The sequence below is a fragment of the Gymnoscopelus braueri genome (genome assembly GCF_963280865.1).
Source record: "Gymnoscopelus braueri genome assembly, chromosome: 18".
Taxonomy (NCBI): domain Eukaryota; kingdom Metazoa; phylum Chordata; class Actinopteri; order Myctophiformes; family Myctophidae; genus Gymnoscopelus; species Gymnoscopelus braueri.
The window spans coordinates 35,013,383-35,027,308 of NC_137618.1; the positions used below are offsets into that span (position 1 = coordinate 35,013,383).

Consider the following 13,926-nt stretch of genomic DNA (forward strand, 5'->3'; position numbering starts at 1 on the left):
CCGCTTGCGATGCGGCACGCCGTGCCTCGACCCGCATGGCGCCGGGGCAGGTCAGAGGGAGCAGCTCCATACCTTCGCTGATACAGTCACCTGTGACAATCCTTTATGGGCTGATAAAGTAAAGGGAAGTCTCTCAAGGAACAGAGCGCTGACTTGGCGGAGGGTTCCCCCAGGGACCAGGTGTCAGGGTTGTCTATCAGAAGGCTGAAAGGAGAAAAGGGACGTGTTACTGGGCTCTATTGTACCCTGGTTGTCATTGACTGATCGGGCCCATTTAGCTGGCTTTCACAGTGAATGAAACCACCTGAATAGATGAAAGCGAGACAGCCTTCCTGACAAACAAGGAGCCCTGGAATATTCATGGAGTATCTGTGAGGGAAAGATTAATGTATTAGAAATTAAAATGGGGCCCGGACGTATGATCTTGCTCTAACACTTGGCCAGACCTGTGTCACCCACCGCTAGCGCCTGAAGTCGGCACATGCCGCTGCCAAGGTGGAGAGGAATCATTAAGCACCCTGCCATTGTGTGAGCAGAATAATCAAACTTCAACCTCCTATTCTCTCCCTCCACACTGACAATGAATAATTCCGGAGCCATTTGCAATGTTAACGGCACCTATCTGTGCCATCCATGCCTTTATGATAAGAGCTCCAAATATGCATTTCAACGGTCTGAACAGAGGCCGCTTCGCCGGCATTTCAAAGGACACCTGTCAGTCATCTGAAAGAGCTGTCAGTCTCTGTCACGCAACGGTGCCAGTGAAATGGCCCAAAAGATAATCTTTACTCTCTCTCTTTCTCTCTCTCCACCCCTCTCTTTCACGTCGGAGCTTTTCCGTTTGCAATAGAGTGACAAGTGATTTACACTGGAAAATAGATTGTGTTTAAAACTGAAAAAGGGGCTTATTCTCGTAGGCAGGCGTATTCTTTGCAGGTTTACAACTGTATCAAATATGCTATCATAAATGTGATCTTGGCAACACTGAATGTCATTATGTGTGATACCATGAGCACTAGACAGGCTACTGAGCTCAAAGGTGACAGTGATAATTCCTATCTCTCCAAACAGAGTCCTGTGTGTGTGTGTGTGTGTGTGTGTGTGTGTGTGTGTGTGTGTGTGTGTGTGTGTGTGTGTGTGTGTGTGTGTGTGTGTGTGTGTGTGTGTGTGTGTGTGTGTGTGTGTGTGTGTGTGTGTGTGTGTGTGCGTGTGTGCGTGCGCATATGTAAGTGAGAGAGAGAGACTATGAGACCAAAAATGGGTGGCATCAAACAGTTTTGTGCCCCTCAAGTCTGACCTTCATCCAAATGTGGATTTGGATGGAATCTCACAATTGTGTGGCATACACTGAATCTTAGTTTAACGCTGAAGTTATACAAATGCACCATTACAGGACAGAAAACAAAAATCTATGAGATCAGAATGAATTAAAACTCCTTTTTGCTATACATCTCTATATCCGTAAACCAGATAGCCTACTTGCATGGCAACTTGGTTGGCAAAGAGGCTACTGGAGCCCTTCTCATGTAGGCCAGTAATTTGTTAAGCATGACTAACTTGCATGCCACTAGCTGTTGGTGGTATTTACAGTGGAGTGCAGAGGATGTGTTTGGACCTGAGCTTGCAGGGCCAGGGCAGGACAGGGCCCATTCCCACATACCCTATGGCCACTCCATAGACTAGCTAGGACACCCAGTCCTTATAGAGCACAGTCCACATAACCATAGGACAATTATGTCACAAGGGGAAGGTGAACACAATGACACGTAATGGGTCATGAATAAAGCAGTACTATACTGTGGGCATGCTGGCCACACTCAGTGGGCAAGGGCAGAGTGTACCATTCTGGTGCACAGCCTTTGTTTGCATAGCATTCCAACTTTGTCTCCCATCTTCCCTTTCTCTAACGTGCGTTATCCAATGACACAGATATGGGAAAAGAATACAGAAAAGAATGAGGCAAACGGTACTCTTCCAATTCCAATTATGAGAGGAGATCAGAGTGAGGACCGATAAGTCATGCATACCAAAATATCATTAACATATGTCAAGCACTGAACTCCAGTACAACTGCCTGAAACAGTTCCTCAACATGCTGCCGGGAACATTGCCAAAATCCAGTGTCACTTTAGTTCATCCAACACAAGCCTGTACAGAGCTCCGTGGAAAACTCTTGCGCTTACCCCATCCAAAAATTCTTTGTTGTTTTCCAGCGAGTCGGACCACTTTCGAACAGAACAAACACCAATTTGACGTCCGATTTGTTCAATTTTTGGGCACTCCTCTCTGTTACATAGTTTCCACAGCATGTCTCCTCACTCAACAATATCCTCATTGTGGCTTGGGAAGGACACGGTTCAAGAAGTGACTCAGTCGATGAATGTTCACTTTCATTTCTGAGCCCAGTAGGCTGGCATAATCCCTGATACTGAGCCCTGACTCACCGGCCTCCTCTTGGATTGACTGTTCTGCTCTTTTTTTTTCTTCCTGTCTTCCATTGTGGAAAATGACTTGCTGTTGTTGCACTTTTGACATGACACTTTGTTTGACTAGAGACTCTCACTGACCAAAATGACATGTATCACACAGTGACAACAAGGCGGTTGTGAGCAAAAATATTAGGATCATGAAACGCATGGAAGACGGATGAGCCCACATTACAAATAATTCACGAGAGACTGAAATGTTCTGAGTTAATCAAATGAAGTGAATAAAGGAACAAAAGCGGGTAGTTATCTTGTTTGGTTTTTTCCTTTCTTCCTCTTCTTCTCCATTTTGAGTTCCTCACAGAAATGAATGTCAATAGATGTGCATGTACAACAGCTTACTTACAAATTATTCAGTGACTACAATTTTGCAGTTGAAAAAGTCACAAGAAAAGCCATTTACCTGAGTCACAAATGAGTATGTAATTGAGTCCTTGGGGGAAATAACTCAGCTTAACTACTGGAAATAATGTGTAAATTCAATACATTTCCTAATGAGCTCATTTGAGTTTGCTGCAATTATATTTGCTAGTCTAGGTGCAGATAGAATTCTACAGCAGAGTTGAGGCGGACAAAACCACAGCTCTCTTGTATTCATTAAAATTAGCATATGGACCTGTCAACACTTCTCGGAGGCGCGTTGTAACAATGCCATTTAGCCCCGCATCAAGCCAATGCCAATGGAATGAATGCGTGTGGTGGGTAAATGCCTCCCCACCCCTAGCGACAGGGGTGGACTGGGACTGGCAAACCCAGCTCTGACGCACAAAAGAGCCTGCGTTTTTTACAGCCAGGCCCTGGCCTCTGACCAGGGGCCATCCACATCAACACTGCTTACACTCCACCATACCTCCAAGCTACTGGCCCATGCCGATGCACACACCACAACCACTGGGAGAGAGAGAGAGAGAGAGAGAGAGAGAGAGAGAGAGAGAGAGAGAGAGAGAGAGAGAGAGAGAGAGAGAGAGAGAGAGAGAGAGAGAGAGAGAGAGAGAGAGAGAGAGACACACACACACACACACACACACACACACACACACACACACACACACACACACACACACACACACACACACACACACACACACACACACACGGACGGACGGACGGGACGGACGGACACGGACGGACGGACGACGGACGGTACGGACGGACGGACGGACAGACGGACAGACGGACAGACGGACAGACGGACAGACAGACAGGCAGGCAGACAGACAGACAGACAGGCAGACAGGCAGACAGACAGGAATGGAGTACTAAGAGGCAATATAGAAGAGGTGGGTGCCTGGGTGGGTGATTGCGGGGGCAAGAGAATAAGGGCAAAGGGGTGGTTAGGATCAAAGGAGAGAAAGATGTAGGTAGAGATAAGAGGAGAAAAAGATGAGTATGTGTTAGTATATTCATAAACATTTTAAGATTTGCTTTGCGATTGTCCTTGTCATGGATCTCCGCCATTTATTTAGTCAAAAGAAACTGAAAAATAGAACCCCCAAAACTTTTAAATAAATAATAAAACATACATCCCGAAGTGAACTTAGAGAAATGTCCTTATCAAAAGGTGCCAGGAATAAGGAGCAGATGAAAAAGAGCTCCTTTGTTGTTTGTCATCGTTTACGTCGGAGGCGCCAGTGAAGGCAAGGTATTGTTGCACAGCGGTGCACAGAAGGCCCCTGGTTGCATTGTTGTGCCAGGATTTTAAAACAGGCGCTAGTTATCAATAGACCGCAGACTATTCAACTCACTCAGCTGTGCCTCTCGATACACTCAGAATCTCGCATGCTGAACAGCCAGGCATGATCTCACACAATTGGGCATCTTCACTGACAGATCCTTTCTCTCTCCAGATGGATTCAGGTTTCTCCCCTCTGTCTATTTCTAACGGATCGGCCGGGGTTGCCGCCATGCTAAGCTCCCTTCAGCGCATATATTATCTGGCCTAAGCACTATTTCAATTAATAAAATCCCATTAGAATGTGCCATTTTGGATATTTGTGGCCGGTCTGCATTAAGACATAATTAACCTTGCGATTTGCTTGTGACAGCAGAAATGGATTCTGTGAATTCAGCGCCATAAGGAGGGCAGGTGAATGAAAGAGATGAGACAAGGCCCTGGCTGTGCTCTGCACTGATCTGCACACATGTGATTATCTGGAGCACAAATCCAAATGTAAAAGCCCTGGGCAGGCTTTGATATTTCCGTCATGCGTTCGTCAGCTATGACCTGGGGCTACATCTAACAGACCTAGACTGGAGGTCAGTGGGAATGAAGGGAGAGCACATGAAGATGAAGATGAAGAGAAGAGAAGAGAGAAATTCTTCTTCTTCTTCCTACATACCCTGAGATGGTCAAGGAACTTATCTCACACACACACAGGCAATGCACACGCACACGCACAGGCACACACACACACACACACACACACGCGCGCAGCGCGCGCGGCGCGCACGAGCGCAGAGCATCTCTAGGCTCATTATGGTTACCTTTGTCTAGTATTTGGTGCCATTACCACTCCCTCCTCAGCACTAAAAGCACAGGAACCGCCTTTATTCTGTCACTGTGCTAATTAGAAGATTACATACTGTACTCACACCTCTGTAGGACAGGGCCTTAATGAGCATGAAGGGAGACTAATCGAGTTTTTCTTACTCCTCTTTTGTGACATAAGCTATATACTGTAGGCATTAACGAGCTGGAGTGGACACCAAACCATTCTACCTATAGTTTGGGCAGAACAATTGTATTATATATGATGAGACTGAAGAAATATTGCTTTGTAAAGCAAATTATGTTTTAAATTAGGATAACTGTGTCATATTATGATCTGCCATATTGCAGTTTGGTGAATAAACTTAGGATAATGAGAAAGATGTTAATGAGTAGGAAGTTAAATTAACCTCTGCATGGAGGTATTCCACAATGCCCTTCACAAAATATATGCTCCAGCTTCCCAACAGTTGTTCTGTATATAAAACGAACATTATGATAAAGATCAAACATCGACAGCTCCTTCTGCAGTCTCTCTGTAAGCTACATTAATAGATTTCATTTTTAAACTATGGCCAAATACGTTCAAGAGATAACAAAAAAATTAAGTTAAAGAACAGTTTTCTAGTCACTGAAGTTAACAAAATGAATCTAGCGTCGCTATTCTGGGGGTGAATGTTCGGCGAAAATAGCAGATCTACAACCTCCCAATGTGTCGCAACATGACCTGTTGTGAGCTTGTAGATCGGGCTATTTTCATTCTTTATTTAAGATATTTTTGTGGATTTTCCGCCTTTGTTGATAGCACAGTGGAGAGAGACAGGAAATGGGGAGAGACATGCAGAAAATCCGCTGCAAATCGAACCCGGGACAGGGGAAACGCTGTCAGGCATCAAAGCCTATGTGTTACGTGCCTTAACCAGAAAGATATTTGGTATAGAGAGAAAAAAGGAGGGGTATAGTATAGACCCCTGAGGGACTCCAGTCATTTAAGTATATAGGGTTTATAAATGTGCCTGTATTGTATATATTAAAGCACTTTTTATGGAGACTGTGGCTACATTTTATTCCATACTAGTGGTCTTACGTAAGTCTTCCTCCTCAGGGACCAGTTGCAATTTAAAATGTAGGCATTTAGCAGGCACTCTTATGCGGAGCAACTTACAAGTGCAAGATTAGAGTAAATGGCATGAACCCTAGTCAACAAATGACAGGGTAAATGGTCATGTAAGTAGAGTGGGGAAAAAAATTGTGCTACAAAGTAAGTTGCTTTGCAGTGCTACAATCCAAGTTAGTTAGGGGTACTAGCTGCTGACATGCTGACATGTCCACAAACTGTGTAGTACTGATCGGATATCTGTTTCAGTCAGTGCAATAAAAATATATGCTAATATATATTGCTATACTTTTTTTTGCAGGCCTGAACAGGTAACTTATTGCCCAACTGGAGTGTCATCCTTGCCTTGGATACACTCCAGCTGGCAATAACTACCTGTGGTACTATATATAGTATACTTGTTGTGGCTCTCTTTTGCATAAATGCCTTAAGCACACCATCCCAACATCCCCATCCTTAACACCCGCCTCTCTCCACCTCTAACCCCATCTCTTTAAAGACAGGTGTAAACAATGAATATTCTGGACTGACACTTAAACCCATACTGAAAAAAATACAATCAAAATATATTTCACAGGTACATTCAAAATAAAACTGGCCACAATATAATATCCTTGAAAATAGTTTTTGGACCTTTTTGGATATTAAATATATCCAAATATATCCAAATTTTAAATCTTTACCTTTTCTCTCTATACTGTTTTACAATCCAAAATATATTTTTGGATTTTTGTCCAAATATATTCCTTTCTATATAGAACATACAGTAAACACACAACACACACACACACACCACACACCCACACACACACACACACACACACACACACACACACACACACACACACACACACACACACACCAAAAAGCACTGGGTTCTTGATAAGGCTTGTATCACCTCGATTCTACTGTAACTATGAAACTGTGAATGAGGGGGGGAAAAGACTTTCATCATAGAATAAATCTGACTCCAGTCTGGGATTTAACAGATTTTTAAGTCTGCCACTGCTTCCCATGACAGCTTACAACTGTTTCTCAAAACATTTTTGTGTGTGTGTGTGTGTGTGTGTAGAGAAATACAGCCAAGCTCAAATTTCTCTCGTCCCTTCAAGCGCAAAATACAAAAGGCTCGGCTGCCAGTACCTGATTCAATCAAGTGTGTTACATTGTATACCCATGGGCAACAAGGCGACTTGTATTTTAATTAATAATGTCAATACCCTAGTCTCAAAGGCTTGGCCCCCTGGCATTCGCACTGCCTTTTTTTGTAAACACTTTCAAGAAACCAACAAAGATGCTTGGAGCATTTCTCTCTACACATTCTCAGCTGGATTCGATCCATAATGGTTGGGCCTAACACAGCAGCGTTCTCAAGCAGCTTGAGAGTAAATGGAAACGCGTTCTACACTGTAAAATCCTGAGTGTTCAGTCAGGATTTGACTGTGTACCAATTTCTAATAGCACATTAACCTAAAACCAGTGCATGTGTCTGCAACTGTGGTACTTTAGACTATAATGGAAATGTAAACATAAAAGAAAGAAAAGAAGAACAATAGTGGAGAAGAGGTAGTAAGAACCAAGCAAGCAAACACAGAGCATGGTGTGAATGTAAGCTTATGTTTAGGGCTATGAAGACAGACACATAGCCATGGGTGTTGTTGTTGTGAAGAATCACAAGCACAGTGAAGGGTGAAAAATACGCTTCTTTGGAGATCCTGAACTGGAAGGAACCCTGAGGGAGCTCAGGGGCTTGTGGATGTAGGCTGTATTCAACCTTTCTCCGTAGCTCAAAGCAGAAGTACAGCGACAAATGAGGCACTTTTACGCCATGCCATGAGAAGAATGACGAATCTCTAATTCCCCAAAACATATGGGACCAACATGGAATGAAGGGATGGATGAGCTGCTGAAATAACAAGGCAGCATATAGAGAAGGAAATAGTGAACAGAATATATCAAACTACAGAGATGACTAAAGAGTCGTGAAACGGTGGCATATTAAGAACAAGGAAAAGCAATACCGTTATTATTATATTTTATTTTGTACGTTTTACCAGTTGTTATCATATTTTGGTAAAAAAGCCAATCTCAATGAGATATCATTGATTCACAGGCAATAATGGTATTTTGATCTGCAATGACCTGTTTCCCACAAACAGGATTTACAATGGTAAACCCACAACTGATGAAAAATACAATATAAAACAATAGAAAATAACGTACTCTTATTATAAGAACATTTCTAAACACAAATTCTGAGGTCCAAAATGTTTTAATTATTTTCATATGAACACAAGACACGAGTCTAAAGTGATTATTCCTGCCCTCAGAGAATGGCTGTCTCCCTGCGCTCTGTCAAAAGGTCAATTATGGCCCCAAACCGCCATGCAGTGACAGTGACCTGGAAGCAGTACTGATGACCCCACAACCAGGGGCCCAAAAGAGTTGATCATCTAACATGCGGGCCGCCTGCAGCCATGGAAATCTGACATTTGTCCTTATTCAAATGAACACGAACAATATGCACTGCATGCCTCTCCCTAACCTGTGCCAAATATAATTCATAGGGACCAGCAGACTTAAAGCATTGTCCTTCAAACCATGTCCTCTAAGCCATGTCTCTGCCTGTCCTCTAAACCATGTCCCTGCCTGTCCTCTAAACCATGTCCCTTCCTGTCCTCTAAACCATGTCCCTGTCTGTCCTCTAAACCATGTCCCTTCCTGTCCTCTAAACCATGTCCCTGCCTCTCCTCTAAACCATGTCCCTGTCTGTCCTCTAAACCATGTCCCTGCCTCTCCTCTAAACCATGTCCCTTCCTGTCCTCTAAACCATGTCCCTTCCTGTACTCTAAAGAACCATGTCCCTTCCTGTCCTCTAAAGCATGTCCCTGTCTGTCCTCTAAACCATGTCCCTTCCTGTCCTCTAAACCATGTCCCTGTCTGTCCTCTAAACCATGTCCCTTCCTGTCCTCTAAACCATGTCCCTGCCTCTCCTCTAAACCATGTCCCTGTCTGTCCTCTAAACCATGTCCCTCCCTGCCTCTCCTCTAAACCATGTCCCTTCCTGTCCTCTAAACCATGTCTCTGCCTGTCCTCTAAACCATGTCCCTGCCTGTCCTCTAAACCATGTCCCTTCCTGTCCTCTAAACCATGTCCCTGTCTGTCCTCTAAACCATGTCCCTTCCTGTCCTCTAAACCATGTCCCTGCCTCTCCTCTAAACCATGTCCCTGTCTGTCCTCTAAACCATGTCCCTGCCTCTCCTCTAAACCATGTCCCTTCCTGTCCTCTAAACCATGTCCCTTCCTGTACTCTAAAGAACCATGTCCCTTCCTGTCCTCTAAAGCATGTCCCTGTCTGTCCTCTAAACCATGTCCCTTCCTGTCCTCTAAACCATGTCCCTGTCTGTCCTCTAAACCATGTCCCTTCCTGTCCTCTAAACCATGTCCCTGCCTCTCCTCTAAACCATGTCCCTGTCTGTCCTCTAAACCATGTCCCTGCCTCTCCTCTAAACCATGTCCCTTCCTGTCCTCTAAACCATGTCCCTTCCTGTACTCTAAAGAACCATGTCCCTGCCTCTCCTCTAAACCATGTCCCTGTCTGTCCTCTAAACCATGTCCCTTCCTGTCCTCTAAACCATGTCCCTGCCTCTCCTCTAAACCATGTCCCTTCCTGTCCTCTAAACCATGTCCCTGTCTGTCCTCTAAACCATGTCACTTCCTGTCCTCTAAACCATGTCCCTGCCTCTCCTCTAAACCATGTCCCTGTCTGTCCTCTAAACCATGTCCCTGCCTCTCCTCTAAACCACGTCCCTTCCTGTCCTCTAAACCATGTCCCTTCCTGTACTCTAAAGAACCATGTCCCTTCCTGTCCTCTAAAGCATGTCCCTGCCTGTCCTCTAAACCATGTCCCTTCCTGTCCTCTAAACCATGTCCCTGTCCGTCCTCTAAACCATGTCCCTTCCTGTCCTCTAAACCATGTCCCTGCCTCTCCTCTAAACCATGTCCCTTCCTGTCCTCTAAACCATGTCCCTGTCTGTCCTCTAAACCATGTCCCTTCCTGTCCTTCAAACTCAAAGCATGTCCCTGCCTGTTCTCAGTGTGCTAAAGTGACCATGTCTGCCCGTCCTCCGAAACATGTCCCTACCATGGCCTCCAAAGCATATCCCTGCCTGTTCTCCAAAAGTGGTTCTCAAACATTTTCATGTCAAGAACCATGAAATGTATACGTGTTAGCCCGCAGAACTCAATTTGAAATATATCTTGTGTCAGAGAACCCTATAAGAGAAGATTATACTACTTAAAATAAGTGTTATATAGCTCTATATTCTGATAGTACTAATTGCTATAGAGTGTTTGTTCAGTAATAGGAGTCTCCATGTCTCTCTTTATTAAACAGAAAATGCATTTTCAGGTCAGGGTATCAATTTTTATCCAATCAGGATATAGAACTCACTCAACTCAGACAGGATACAGATTAACCAAGTGAAATTGGAAGTGATGACACAAAGAAATTAGCAGAAACATTTGAACTGGAACACTTCAACTGGAAACTGGAAATTGAAGCTGATAAATGGGTACTCTCTGCTGATTGGCTGACATTTTGTCACCTACCTGAAAATGTATTTTCTGTTTAATAAAGAGCTGGAGAGACATGGAGACTCCTGTTACTGAACAAACACTCTATAGCAACGATTACTATCAGAATATAGTGCTTTAACCTTTTAACAAAACCCTTTTTGTTTTAACCTAAATATATCACTACCTTTAACGTCTACTCTGGCTTTTATTTGCATCCCAGACAGTTTTCAAGTTGCTTGATTGAATATTTTGATATTTGATACTCATTTTATCAGACACTCCTATATAAGCCCAACTTCAGACTCATTGAAAACACACGTTCCTGCTTCTGCCGATTGATATTGCCCTTCTAATGCATGAGGGGGGTGTGTTTTTTCAAATACTTTTTTCATTTATTTAATTTTTTTCATTAAAAAATTAAAAAGGAAAAAATTAATTGAAAAAAACACGACCCCCTCACAATAGAAGGACAATATCTGCCACCAGAACCAGGGATGTGTGTTTTAGCATGGTTAGAGTATAGCATGGTTAAAATGGAGTTTGAAGTTGAATGGGCTTTTATAGGAGGGGGGCATGTCTGATCTAATGAATATCTAAATATTGAATCAAGCAACTTAAAAACTGTCTGGAGTGCACACTAAAGTAGACGTTAAAATGACCCCAGAAGTGTTAATTTAACTCTGAGAGAGTATGGGTCAATTTGGTTCCATTTATACACGCATTACAAACTCGTTCTTAATTGTCAAAGATTTAGCTGGAGGCCCCCTGAAACCCCCACAAAGACCAACAACTAAATCAGTTCATATTGTGTGAAAGAAATGAAGGCTGAAAAACAAAGAGAGAGTTGGCTTTTAGCAAAGGGGGTTAGGGTTATCTTCAGACATCGTCATGTTTTCATACATTTTAAGATCATCCTGCATAGAAAGGCCACCTTAAACTAAAACTATGAAAACTTGATTATTGAATGCCGTAAAATAGGACACACAATGACAAGCTTGAGGTTAGCCACGTTTACTGCGCAGTACACAACAAAATCCAGAGTGCTAATTCAGCTCTGAAAGGATACAAATTGACCTGCAAGGGTCCACTTTTGTACACTTTCAGAAGTACATTAACACTCAGGATTTTATTGTGTTGTAAAAGAAACGGGGGGGGGGGGCTCTATAAGAGGGTTACTGCGACAATACCAGTTTATACACAGTAAATTCCCTCTGAATAGCACTTGCCGGGAGCATCACCTACCATGTCAAATGTTTATCCATGTGGACTTTCCATCTCATGTTGTTTGGTCTGCGTGTGCAGGAGGTACTGTAGAGAGGTGGCTGATAAACCGTATGACACAGAGCAGCGGCTCCTGTGTCTTCGGGGCATTCCACAGAGCATGATCATGAAAAGCAGAAACACCAAGCAAAACTGTAAAAGGTTGAGCCGTGGAAAACGTATTTCTTCTGCACGTCAGTTAATTCCCCCCCACCCCACCCCAACAGCCCCTCTTTGGTTCCATATCACTTTTTCTATTATGCTTCGACCGCATCGAAAACATAATACAAATCACGCTCTGCTGGAAGAAATCTAATCATTATACCCCCCCCATGAAAAAAAAAACGGATAGCCAGTGAAAAATGGGGGGGAATTGTTATTTTTCACATTCTAATTCACATCACAAAGAACCCAAAAGAAACACTACTGTATATCAGATTGGTTTGCTGCCTTTTGCCCCCAGCCATGCAGCACACACTGATATTAGTTTTAAATACAGATTGCTGGCAATAACAGAACAGAAGGCTCCATGCCTGCCATACTGGCCCGGCATGGATTGCTCCACACTGTTGGCTCGCCGAGACGACTTCAATCAAAAAAAACAAAAAAAAGGCTCAGATAAATGTAGTTCTTTGGGTTCTGTCAACTGTAAACTGTTATTGATCCCCACAAATGAAATTTGTTCACGCTGATCGATCAAACACATTATCTGTGTTTTCCAGTCTATTACCAGCAAGTGGAAACTCAAGAGGCGTCAATAAATAGAGTTGGGTCACCCCGGGTAGAATCCCTCCGAGCTGGAGGGGCTGTAAAAACAGGCGACCAAACATAAGCACTTGTACTTAAAGGTAATGGACCTGTGTCATGACTAAACACTAAATGCCTGGGGTGGCTGGGTATAGAAAGCACTTCTGTAGCACCTTCAAGGTCTGGAGACAGTCATGTGTGTTTCTCTGCCTCTTTTTCTCTCTCTCTCGGTCTCTCTCTCCCCCTCTTTCACACACACACACACACACACACACACACACACACACACACACACACACACACACACACACACACACACACACACACACACACACACACACACACACACACACACACACACACACACACACACACACACACACACACACACACACACACACACACACACACACACACGTGAAAGCCTTCCAGCTGGCACCCTGCTCCTGTACTTGGCAGGTCGAGGGGAACAAGAGAATTAAACCTATATTGCCCCAGCTACCAGTTCTCAAATATCAGCGGAGTCCAGCTCTTCACTGGGGACTGGTGAGAGGAAAGCATGTCAGTTGTACAAGCAGTTCCACCTGGCACCACTCCATTCAACTGATCTGCTGAGAGCTACTGTAGGAGAAAAGTTTTCATGGAGAAACTAAGTGGAAGAGAAGGGGGTTCACCATAAAGGTGGATAACACACTATCCCTGTTGTAGCTCATGCGTTATTCAACAGGATAAAGTTTGAATAAAAAGCACATCGGTTTGGCAAACTTAGTCGCGTTACTAGTTTACATCCTCGGTTACTATCTGTTTATTTGTACATATTGGCAGTAGTGCGACGGCCAAGTGATGTGAACATACTGTAGGTATGTGTCCACTGTATCCTTGCACTCCCATGAATCAGAGTTTGTCTTTAAAATTATAAATTATGTTTCAAATAAATGTCCCTCTGTTGGCCATCCAACTGTATAGGACCATGATGATGCCGTAACGTCAAAGTCATTAGATTAGTCTAAGTATAGAAATTCTGAGAATGATATTTAACATAGAGATTAAGTCTGGACTCAGAAACCCAGAAGCACCACAGAAACTAAACATTGGAATGAGCACTAGGATCTGGGAAACTCCTTAAAATCTACAACCCTTACAGAGGTATAACATTATATCAAGAAACACCTTACAGCGCTAATAAAAAAATCCATATAATGTTATGAACAGTTACTAATAGTTACGTATGAATAATTCCTTATGCGCCG

At 43.4% G+C, this 13,926-nt stretch overlaps 1 long non-coding RNA gene across 1 annotated transcript in view; it reads right to left on the bottom strand.

The window, feature by feature from the left end:
* Positions 1-13,926, bottom strand: part of LOC308073859 — a 20,865-nt gene continuing 6,939 nt past the window's right edge. Inside the window, exon 4 of the long non-coding RNA XR_013932050.1 lies at positions 1-204. This is a non-coding gene — a long non-coding RNA (uncharacterized lncRNA). The remainder of the gene's footprint in view (positions 205-13,926) is intronic.